Source organism: Leuciscus leuciscus (genome assembly GCF_965113295.1).
Source record: "Leuciscus leuciscus genome assembly, chromosome: 5".
Taxonomy (NCBI): Eukaryota; Metazoa; Chordata; class Actinopteri; order Cypriniformes; family Leuciscidae; genus Leuciscus; species Leuciscus leuciscus.
Genome location: NC_138729.1, coordinates 46421188 through 46433748, shown reverse-complemented (window position 1 = coordinate 46433748; position 12561 = coordinate 46421188). Strand labels below are relative to the sequence as shown.

The window sequence follows — 12561 nt, the reverse complement described above, 5'->3', positions numbered from 1 at the left end:
TAAGGTGTTAAATTAAAAATTAAAAATTAAAATTTGTCTAATCCAGTAATTCATTTTTTCTATTTTTGATCTGAGCACAATCAGAAAATCAGAAAACCGTCCTTATTCGTTTTTTTCATTTCAGTTCAGGAAATAAATAATGGAAAAACAAGTCGTTTTTCATCTTTTTATTTTGGGTTTTAATTTGAAAAAAAAAAGATTGAATGAATGATCCACGGACGGTGACGGACACATCATATTCCACAATTATAGGCCTATATAAGAGTATTTAATTTGTATCCATAGGCCTACTCCGTGTAGCTGGCCCGCCATCTACTGGCTAAAAAAAATATTGGCCCGCGGCCAAAGTTACTTGCCGACCCCTGCTGTAGAGGATAAAGTAACAGGACATCCTATGATGTTAAAGTTGTATTGTGCGAGGTTTTGTGGGCGGTTTTTTTAACCGATAAGTATTACCTCTGTCTTGTCTGGATTTAATAAAAGAAAATTACGCGTCATCCAATCTTTTATATCTTTAACACACTCTGTCAATTTGGAAAATTTTGCGTTTTCATCCGGCCGTGATGAAATATATATTTGAGTGTCATCATAACAATGGAAACTAATTCCATGTTTCCTTATAATATTTCCAAGTGGCATCATATATATTGAGAATAACAGAGGGCCTAACACAGATCCCTGCGGCACTCCATAGTTTACTGGAGTTATGATCGATTTTTCTCCATTTAAATAGACAAAATGGTAGCGGTCAGATAGGTATGATTTGAACCAGCTTAATGCTTGTCCTTGAACACCAGTATCATTTTGTAGTCGATCTAAGAGTAATGTGTGATCTATAGTATCGAACTCAGCACTAAGATCAAGTAAAACTAATATTGAGATAAAGCCTTGGTCAGAAGCGAAAAGTAAATCATTTGTGATTTTAACGAGCGCAGTTTCAGTGCTATGATGCGGTCTGAATCCAGACTGAAACTTTTCATAGATATCATTTTGTAATTGTTTAATCGAAATGATTCAATCCCCATTGCAAGTAATCAAAAAAAAAAATATATATATATATACCCCCCAAAAAATATATATTTACAGTAGCCTATATATATATATATATATATATATATATATATATATATATATATATATATATATATATCGTTTTCAGAGATTACTTCAATTTTGAATAATTTAGATTTTTGTCTTGTGTTGTATAAATTTTTTGGTGCATTTTTTGCATTTATAATATGAAAAAGAGCTGCTCTGAGATATTGCAAAACATCTCTTTAAGGGTTTAATGACAGGACATTCATTTTGGGGTAAATTATAGCAAATTAAATATTCCTTTAATTCATTAAATAAAGATAAAGTCATGAAACAAACATCATGTTAGACATTCAGTGAACCAGTTTGACCTCAGTATACAGAGCACGTCGTAAACAGTGAAATACTGCCAACCAGAAACAGCATCTACATCCCTGTCCTGATGCTGTATATCTCTCTATATAACCAGTGATCCCCCACTGGATCTCAATGCGAGGGATTTGCCACAGACCAGTGACAGATGTGCCGTGCACTGTCCCCTCTTCCTCTCACTCTCTTCCCAGAGTCTATTTGTTTAGGCGGATTACATTCCGTCATCTCTGGGGACGTCAGCCGCGGCGCAAAGCGTTTGGCTCTTAAAGGGCCGGCGCCGAGCCGAAGGGCCCGTTCACACACACAGTGCGTCTCTGAACGGACTCTCACCACGCTTGGCTCCGCAGGACCTCAATTCTCTCCCAGTCAGAGTGTTTCTCAACAGGCCTGAATGGAAAATGGATGTTGATTTGATCCAGAGAGTGCAATGACACCTCTGACACAGTCCTTGTGGGCTCTGTGATAAATATTTAAAGAGCGGGAGAAAGAAATGTTTGATTGGAAAGAGAAAGAATTGTGTAGAGAAACACTAACACTAAAACGGAGGGGGATCGTGAGTGGGTGTGAGAGGAGGAAAGATGGAAGGCAAATGGCAGTCTACATGCTGCGCTGATTAAATATTCCTTTTGAAGGTAGGTGTGGTGTCAGGTTTGCTTTGAGAGGCTTTTCTACTCTTGATGTTTCTGGGGAAACAAAGACGTGTCGAAGAAGCATTCGCTGATATGAAGATATTGTTATCTGCTTTCCTGTGGCACTTTGCAGGCAGCTGACTGCTAATTTATTGAGCGTTGATGTTTGGCATCTTGTGGGCAGACGTGTTTGACTAACATTATCTGCTGAGGAGGGTTCACGACATCTTTATTTTCACACAACACGTGCACAGGCGCTTTTGATGTTCTGTAAAGACAATAAAACAATATGTACGAACAACAACAACAAACAGAACATATAAATCACTCAAAAGATAAAAATGTTTAAAAAAACTTTTCTCAAGCTATTTAATTAAAGAAATAGTTCACAGGAAAATGAAATTTCTTTCATTTTTTCTTACACGCATGCTCTTATTTTTCTGTGATCTATTCAGAGCTCTTTTGCACATAAGGGCACTTCATAGTGAACATGTCTATCAACCTGTAATCTAAACATAATAAAAACACCATAAAATACATTATAAATGTTGCTACAACTCAAGTCATATGGAAACTCATAGATTTATGAGACGCACAGACCCAGTTATTATTATATAGATGTGTCCTGAATGCAAATACCAAAATGCCATTATTCTATTCAAAATGTAGAATGAAATAGACTGCAAGTTGCCACAAGGGGGAAGATATTTACACCACTATACAAAAGTTTGGGGTTTGTAAGATTTGTTTTATTGCTTTTGAATGAAGCCTCTAATGCTCACAAAGGCTGCATTTATTTGATCAAATAGTAAAGGTAAATATATAGTAAATAGTCAAATAGAATTTATTTCTGTGATGGTAAAGCTGAATTTTCAGCATCATTAGTCCAGTCTTCAGTGTCACATGATCCTTCAGAAATCATAATATGTTGATTTGCTGCTCAATTATTATTATTATCAATGTTGAAAACTTTTTTTTTTTCTTTTTGGAACTGTGAGGATTTTTTGATGAATAGAAATGTATTTGGAAAATTTTAAGTTGATCTTTTAAAGAAATGTATTTACTCACTTTTGAACAATTGAATATTTGCAGATTAAGAGTATAAAAAAAAAATCTAACTGACCCCAAACATTTAAAGGTGAACTAAGTAACTTTTTTTACCTTAACTGAACAGCTTTCGGAGTCATTGGAATGGTTATATTACTTATTTCGGGTTGAATGGTGGTCGTTTCGCACCCCCCTGGTGCCCGTGAGCGGAAAATACGCACTTGCAACTTTGAGCCGGCAGGCCGCCGGCCGCCGCGTCAGGAAGTCTCGCGTGATATCAGGTCTCGCGATGTAAACAATTGCTTTACGGCCAAAAGAAATCTGCTAAAATGCTGTCATTATTGCGCTCCCTCACGCTGTCCGAACCCGAATGAATAAAAGACGTTTTAAAGAATGTCCCATCTGCTTTCATGTCGTTAATCTACTAGCCTCTGGTGTCTGAGAATCAACAACGAGTTTTTACAACAAGTGTTGTCAAATATCTATTCCGAAGCTGTGGGGGGAGCTCTAGAGAGAAACCTGCGAGCAAAAAGCGAGAATACAGCGAAGAAGTCCCAAAGCTACTGAGTGCTGCTTTAAGCAGAAGTGCAAAGCACGATAATACAGTAAATGAACAAAAATTTACAGTAATGCACTTACAATGGAGGTTTAAACAACAACATGAGACATGAGTAAATAATGACAGAATAAATTCTGTTCAAGTAATTTTACAGCAAGGAAGTGATTTAGGGGTTCCCATCATGGATTTAGTTAATTACTTTAGTTTTAATTCATTTTTTATTTTAATTAAATTTTATGAATTAAACAGCTCGTGAATATACTTTATCACTAGAAACAACTGAAATGACCCATTAAACCTGAAAGTATTATACAATCATTAAAGGCATTTCTCCTTATATATAACTTTTTGGCATAAAGGGTTCTTTAAAATGGAGCCAAGAGCCCTAGGGTTCTATATAGAACTCAATTGAATCTAAAAGTGTACATAATGTACACCACTCAATATGTTGAAGCATCACACTCATCTCAGTTTCCAACATATCTGGTCTCCACAAAGTAATTTCCAATAAAAATATTCATGTAGTCCCTATGCTCATGGAATAATTAAATTTACACTGATTGCATTCAATAAAATTAACTTATATTGAATTAGGTCTTTTTAATTGACCAAACTGACCAAGCAGCAAAATCCATTGTTCCATTCAGTGTGGATAGAAGCATCATAGAAACACCCCGCTCTGACTTCCAGTTTTGTACTTCATTGCTACTATTCAGAAATCGCACCACTGTCTCTCGCTTGGCTTTCGGGGAGAGAACTGACCGCGTAACCATCTGCCATGGAGCATTCTGCTGCTTGTTTTGGCCCATCTAGATGCACGATGCTTTGAGACCGCAAAGTTTCTCATAATGGACTGCATCTTCATATCCCATAACACCCAGAAATTTCCATAATGTGCCTGCAGTTGGAGTCATTTGTGTTCATGCCTACCAATTAGAATGTATGGACATCTATATGTCTTAGAGCCATTTTCTTGATTATTTTTCAGTCTGTGCCAAAACTAAGTTGGGAGTTTCCATGCAAAACTAAATGAGTGAGTAGTAAAATAATAAATAATAATAATAGTGAAATATTGAAATAACAATAAATCACGGCAGCATACAGTAACTTTGCCTGTAAGCAGATTTGGGCGATTTATGTGTCTGTATATGCATTTTATAGTACGTGCGTGCGTGCGTGCGTGCGTGCGTGCGTGCGTGTGTGTGTGTGTGTGTGTGTGTAAATAGGAATCAATGCTTGGTGTGTAAGTACCAGTAATCACTGCGGGTGAATGTAAATGCTTCATATATTTTCCGACTGGGTCACCTGAGGCAGAAGAGAGTAGGTCATGCATGCATCTCTCTCTCTCTCTCTCTCTCTCTCTCTCTCTCTCTCTCTATCTCTCTCTCTCTCTCTCTCTCTCTCTCTCTCTCTCTCTCCCTCTCCCTCTCCCTCTCCCTCTCCCTCTCCCTCTCCCTCTCCCTCTCCCTCTCTCTCTCTCTCTCTCTCTCTCTAACCGAAAGGCATATTGTAAATGTCAGTACACTGAGTTGGTAAAAGCCCCAAGCTTTACACAAAATGATGTTTGTTTTGAAATCTTCCAGAAATAGCCTAGTGTGAAATCAGTTTATATACAATTATACCAAATTAGCCAGCACTATGACCATTCTGTTCACATTATACAAGTGGCGAAAACATGATATTCTACAGGTGCAGACAGTATGTTAGAGTAGATATCATCAAATGCTGGCTGCAAGCGATTTGCTTTCACAGTCATGTAATTTACAAATGCAAAACATTAGGGCCACCAAAAAAAAATTTGTTGAAAAAGAAAACAGAGTGTTCGGAATGCTAATGGAAATGGTACACTTCATAGTAGTGATACACGATATATATCAATACCATATTGGCTTATATTAAAGTGCCCCTATTATGCTCTTTTAAAAGTTCCTAATTTTGTTTAGGAGGTCTCCTACAATAGGTTTGCATGCATCGAAGATTAAAAAAAAAAACCACTATACTCATAAAGCCATAATATACATTGCAGCATCACTGTTTTCTCACCGTGTCTGAAACAGTTCAATAAAGGGTTCAGTCTTTCTAAAGCCCTCCTTTCCTAAAGCTTTCTCTGCTCTGATTGGTCAGATGGTCCAGTCTGTTGCGATTGGTCTACCGCTTATAGCGCGTGAAATGAATCACTCATTAGCATAACTGAATTTCAGCTCCAGAGGCTTCCTCAGCACTTGATGTTGGCGTTGTTGTTCTTTAGAAGCCATTGAAGAACGTATGCAAGCATTATGCAAATGTGTTACAAGCCTACTGTTGGTTTGTGCTGGAAATAAGAATGGAATTAATGATAAATCATTTCAGGCAGTTCAGAATTGGTTCTTTCTTTTGGGAGACATTAGCGGCATTTATCGTGCACTTTGATTTTTTTAACTTTACAAACCTTTTACATTCACAAACAGCTATAGTAAACACTACATGAAAGGTAATAACCGAAAAAAACATAAAAGGGCACTTTAAAGATCTGTACTATATTGCATCCCTCAGTTAAACACACACACACACACATACATCATTTAATTTGGCATGTTTATTTTTATATTTAGATCAAATGCCTAAATTCACTAAGCATACCAAATGATTGATTTTAGTTTTTAGAGCTTAATTTTTAAGTTCCGTTAAGTTTAGACAAAATGTTATAGAATTTTTAACACAAGACATTTATCAGTCATTAAAATCAGCCAGAATTTTTATACCGGTCCATCCATAATATCAGCACTTTGACTCCATCATCTTCCCACAACCTGCATATGTGAGATGAGCACCTACAATCCCCCAGTTTACCGCTCTGCACGGACCCTACTGGGCCCTTTTCCTGTTTGCATGTCCATGCATGTATGCATGTTTGTTTCATTCATCCTTTTAAAGCCCATGCATCTCCTTTGTGCATGTCGTTGCTCACGCTAGCTGGTCTCTGAAGCCACAGGAGTTCCCGTAGTTTCCAGGCTTTAATTAGCCCCGGAGGGTCAACACACCTTCAGGTGCTATATAGCGCACTCACACATACACGTGCACACATATGCACTTTTCTTATCACAGAAATCAGCTTTATATGGAGTCCCAGGCTCTCTATTCCATACTTTAATGAATTAAGTATAGAGGAATAGTGAATAAAAATAATGATCAAATGTGGCTTTCTCATCTCCACCATGTAGCCTACATGTGCATCTGGGTTTATTTAAAGCCAGGGTGCTGGTAAAACCGACATTATAATGTGTCTGTTTTTTAATTGTGAGCATGTCCCTCCCCCGCCCAACATCTAGATTTCAAACATCAGCCAAACACCTCGTCTTCACCCAAACAAACACATACACCCCAGCTAGAGAACCTGCTAATTTGCATTTTGGTGGGCATGACTGGGCTTGCACCAAAGCTCATATTTACTAGTTTTACTAGACTTTACTAGTACTAGAAAAGTAGTCGACAAGTCAATAATTCAGGTTGACAAGTCAACCTTATATAAATGACTCACAATACACTGATGCATCTGCTGCCTTTGCTGTTCCTAATAAATCCAATGCCTTGCTGACGGAGAGTGAGCAGGTGGAGAGACTGTCCATGCAGCTGGGACAAAAGCGTGCTTATATCCATTATCAGATTCACACTGCCAAAAAATTAATAAATCAAATAAATATTGTATTATGTTTTTGTTTCTCTCCTCATTAGCACTGACAAACCTCACAATCTTGTTAGATTTATGCATCAAAAATAAAAATAAGCTTACTTCAATCAATGAAATCTTTAATATCTGGAGAAAACTCACGTTAACATGCATCTCAAGGGCAGTTAGCAACTGGTTGGTACAGAATCATTGTAAGCAGACAATTTGAAATCTGCCATTTTTGCTTTTTGCTCATGAACGTTCTGAGCCAATCACCTGGAATTAAGTATGGGGGAAATAAGATTTCATTAAAGCAAAAAAAAAAAAAAAAATATATATATATATATATATATATATATATATATATATATATATATATATATATATATATATATAAAAATCATGTACTGGTTAAACATCTACTGTAATGTAATATAGTATATATTACATATTTAATATAATAAAAATACATGGCTAATTTTGAATCAATGGAGAGAAAAAAAAGCTTTTAAAACCAAATATGGTGTAGTTACAGCATCTACCAGCAGGGGCTATCATAAAAGTATCATACATGTTGTACGTATATACATTTATGATACTTTTATGATACTTCTATTTGAGCTTTTTTGTCCTTTTTAGATGACATTCTCTGGTCCCTATCCACTTTCATTGTATGGATAAAAGTGCATTCTATAAAACCTCACTTTTAGTGCTTCACAGAAGAAAGATAGACACGATGAATCCTCCCCTAATAACACTCTTTCTGAAACGAATAAATCAACGGCGTCAAAGTATGATTTATGCATTTCTCTTTCCCTGAGCATCTTCCATGCCATCCATCATATTCGCCAAAATCCCAGAGAACACGGGTTAAATCATCTTCACCTCATCTCTCCGTATGCATCTGGACTGTGTTGAGGGGGTGGGACATCTCTGAAGTTGAATAATCTAAATGTCATTAATCATTAGTCCATAGTCCGTCTCTTTCTCTGGTTGTCTCTCTCTCTCTATCTCACACACACACAAAAAGTCTAGAAAGGTGTGCCCTGTCTGCCTGGCGTGGATGTCGCTCTCTGTCATTTCCCAGTACACCCACATGTTTATCGTTGACTGCCTGTGTGTCTCCATTCGTGGCGGGAGCCTTGGTGACTGTGCACATGAGCGCTCTCTTGCACGTCACACGGAAATATCCATCCTTCCCAGGGGCTTCGGCAGCTTGAGGGTTTGACATCGAGATGTATGGGATGTTCATGGTCCACTTGGCCTGCTGTTCCCAAACTGTAGAAGTGAACAGCATGCAAGAAGTCAGATGCAAAAGATTCATGTAGATTCAGCTTTATGGCTCCGAATTCTCATTGGATGAGACATATTTAAAGCCACTGTAAAAGAATAGATATACAGTCAAACCAAAAATGATTCAGACACCAGATATAATTTTTTATATTTTTTACTAGTGGGTGCAGAACACCATAGTTCATTTATGTAAGTGAGGAGAGCAAAATAAAGTAAACTGTGACACCCAAACATTCTTCATACAGTGGACTACCAGTAAAATGTATACAAATTTGATACCAAAAAATTATTCAGACTCTTTGACCTGACCATGTTTTGCTTAAGTTATTTTCTTTAATTGCTAATGCGACCCTTTTACACAACAGACTGAACAAAATTAAGCATTGCTTGGTAATTTGTTGACCTAAATTGGTATTATTTAATTGTGTACTTAGGTTTAATAGCTGTCAGCTGTTAAATTTAATTCATTTGTGAGACAGTCTAACAGAAGGATGGCCAAAACCAGTGAAATATCAACTGATTTGATAACTAAAGTTCTTGTCATATTTGATTACCATTTTCTAGACTATAGCGAATAAACTGTGATAAGGTGAAGGTGTCTGAATAAATTTTGGTTTGACTGTATACGCACCTGTGAACATATAATTAAATTCTGAATGAATGCGGCAAAATATGGAATATATATATATATATATATATATATATAAAATTCATTATTTGAATTGATTAATATATATTATTCACACTAAACGGCTTAGCTCCAGTCTATTTAACGGATCTTCTATCGCCCTATAATCCATCACGCTCTTTAAGATCACTAAATTCAAGGCTTTTGGTCATACCTAGGATATCCAGAACCACCAAAGGAGGGAGAGCATTTTCACATTTGGCTCCAAAACTCTGGAATAGTCTTCCTGATACTGTTCGTTGCTCAGACTCGCTCTCCCAGTTTAAAACTAGATTAAAGTCACATCTCTTCAGCCAGGCATTCATATAATCCTACAGTTCAAACTACAATCCGGCCTCTAGCTCATAAATGCCAGAGGAGAACTGGCCCCCGACTGAGCCTGGGTTCTCCCAAGGTTTTTTTTCTCCATTAGGTCACTTGATGGAGTTTTTCGGTTCCTTGCCACTGTTGCCTTTGGCTTGCTCAGTTGGGGATATTTTGGGGATATTTAATTACATTTTATCAATCAATAAATTCCTCTTGAAACAAACTTTGTTGTATTATTTTAATTTAATACTGTGAAGCTTCTTAGATTCACTGTATTGTGAAAAGCGCTATACAAATAAACTTGACTTGACTTGACTTAATTAAAATAAGAATATACATAAACATATTTACCCATTGAAACTTGCCATTGCCCATCCCCAGAGTGTTGTGACTCCTGCCACCCATCAGGTTCAGTAAGTGCATTGTGAATATATGAGGTTCATCAGTTCCGAGAAATCCAGCAACAGGTGTGCTTGAGAAAAAAAGTGTGACCTTGAATTTACATTTGAAAGATTATATCAATACTTTTGAAAACAACCTCAGAAGGTTTTAAGCTGGAATCTTCAGAGAGTCTCTCAGGGTGGCGTTGCCTTATGATGACACAGTGCTGTGTGTAGCAGTCATCTAACCCTCTTTTTAGTTAGAGAAACCCAGGTGTGTGAAATTTAGCCCCGATGCTGAACTGCTGCGACTGGGGTGGTGCACAGCATAAAGGAGCTTGCTTAGGGAAACCCAAAACTGCAGGACGCTCATGTTGTTCATATGCAGCATATTTACTGTGATAAGTTTAGATAATGCAACCTTTTGACATGAAGTGTCAAGTGTCAATATTATCCACACTGATAATATGCACATTGCAAAAAAAAATGCTGCAACACTCAGTCATTTACAAAGTACTGCTTTGAGAGTGAAAAAGAACATAAAAATTAAACAGTGCTTATAGGCTATATATACAGTGGGGAGTATTTGATACACTGCCGATTTAGCAGGTTTTCCTACTTACAAAGCATGTAGAAGTCTGTAATTTTTATCATAGGTACTCTTCAACTGTGAGTGACGGAATCTAAAACAAAAATCCAGAAAATCACATTGTGTAATTTTTAAGTAATGAATTTGCATTTTATTGCATGACATAAGTATTTGATACATCAGAAAAATAGAACTTAATATTTGGTACAGAAACCTTTGTATGCAATTTCAGAGATCATACGTTTCCTGTAGTTCTTGACCAGGTTTGCACACACTGCAGCAGGGATTTTGGCCCATTCCTCCATACAGACCTTCTCCAGATCCTTCAGGTTTCGGGGCTGTCGCTGGGCAATACGGACTTTCAGCTCCCTCCAAAGATTTTCTATTGGGTTCAGGTCTGGAGACTGGCTAGGCCACTCCAGGAGCTTGAGATGCTTCTTACGGAGCCACTCCTTAGTTGCCGTGGCTGTGTGTTTCGGGTCATTGTCATGCTGGAAGACCCAGCCACGACCCATCTTCAATGCTCTTACTGAGGGAAGGAGGTTGTTGGCCAAGATCTCGCGATACATGGCCCCATCCATCCTCCCCCAATACGGTGCAGTCGTCCTGTCCCCTTTGCAGAAAAGCATCCCCAAAGAATGATGTTTCCACCTCCATGTTTCACGGTTGGGATGGTGTTCTTGGGGTTGTACTCATCCTTCTTCTTCCTCCAAACACGGCGAGTGGAGTTTAGACCAAAAAGCTCTATTTTTGTCTCGTCATCAGACCACATGACCTTCTCCCATTCCTCTGGATCATCCAGATGGTCATTGGCAAACTTCAGACTGGCCTGGACATGTGCTGGCTTGAGCAGGGGGACCTTGCGTGCGCTGCAGGATTTTAATCCATGACGGCGTAGTGTGTTACTAATGGTTTTCTTTGAGACTGTGGTCCCAGCTCTCTTCAGGTCATTGACCAGGTCCTGCCGTGTAGTTCTGGGCTGATCCCTCACCTTCCTCATGATCATTGATGCCCCACGAGGTGAGAACTTGCATGGAACCCCAGACCGAGGGAGATTGACTGTCATCTTGAACTTCTTCCATTTTCTAATAATTGTGCCAACAGTTGTTGCCTTCTCACCAAGCTGCTTGCCTATTGTCCTGTAGCCCATTCCAGCCTTGTGCAGGTCTACAATTTTATCCCTGATGTCCTTACACAGCTCTCTGGTCTTGGCCATTGTGGAGAGGTTGGAGTCTGTTTGATTGAGTGTGTGGACAGGTGTCTTTTATACAGGTAACGAGTTCAAACAGGTGCAGTTAATACAGGTAATGAGTGGAGAACAGGAGGGCTTCTTAAAGAAAAACGAACAGGTCTGTGAGAGCCGGAATTCTTACTGGTTGGTAGGTGATCAAATACTTATGTCATGCAATAAAATGCAAATTAATTATTTAAAAATCATACAATGTGATTTTTTGTTTTTCTTGATATGTCATTAATGACCTATGATAAAAATGACAGATCTCTACATGCTTTGTAAGTAGGAAAACCTGCAAAATCGGCAGTGTATCAAATACTTGTTCTCCCCACTGTGTGTGTGTATATATATATATATATATATATATAACTCAGCAAAAAAAGAAACGTCCTCTGACTTTCAACTGTTTTTACTTTCAGTAAAATTAATGTGTGTAAATATTTGTATGAACACTAAAAGAGTCAACACCATAAGACATAAACTAAAAATTTTTCACAGACATGTGACTAACAGAAATAGAATAATGTGTCCCTGAATGAAGGGAGGCTCAAAATCAAAAGTACCAGTCAGTATCTGGTGTGGCCACCAGCTGCTTGAAGTACTGCAGTGCATCTCCTCCTCATGGACTGGACCAGATTTGTCAGTTCTTGCTGTGAGATGTTATCCCACTCTTCCACCAAGGCACTTGCAAGTTCCTGGACATTTCTGGGGGGAATGGCCCTAGCCTTCACCCTGCGTTCCAACAGGTCCCAGACGTGCTCAATGGGATTGAGATCCGGGCTC

The 12561-nt window shown here is 38.1% G+C and overlaps 1 long non-coding RNA gene across 2 annotated transcripts in view; it reads right to left on the bottom strand.

Moving 5' to 3' along the window:
• Positions 1–1166: 1166 nt before the first annotated feature.
• Positions 1167–12561, bottom strand: part of LOC309499585 — a 32223-nt gene continuing 20828 nt past the window's right edge. The window contains exons 1-5 of one of the 2 annotated variants that reach the window (XR_014206293.1): positions 8385–9163; positions 7451–7564; positions 7160–7291; positions 2459–2545; positions 1167–2304 (exon numbers count right to left, since the gene is read on the bottom strand). This is a non-coding gene — a long non-coding RNA (uncharacterized lncRNA). Of the gene's footprint in view, positions 2305–2458; positions 2546–7159; positions 7292–7450; positions 7565–8384; positions 9164–12561 lie in introns of those variants that run through there. The other variant, XR_014206292.1, reaches the window with a different exon arrangement.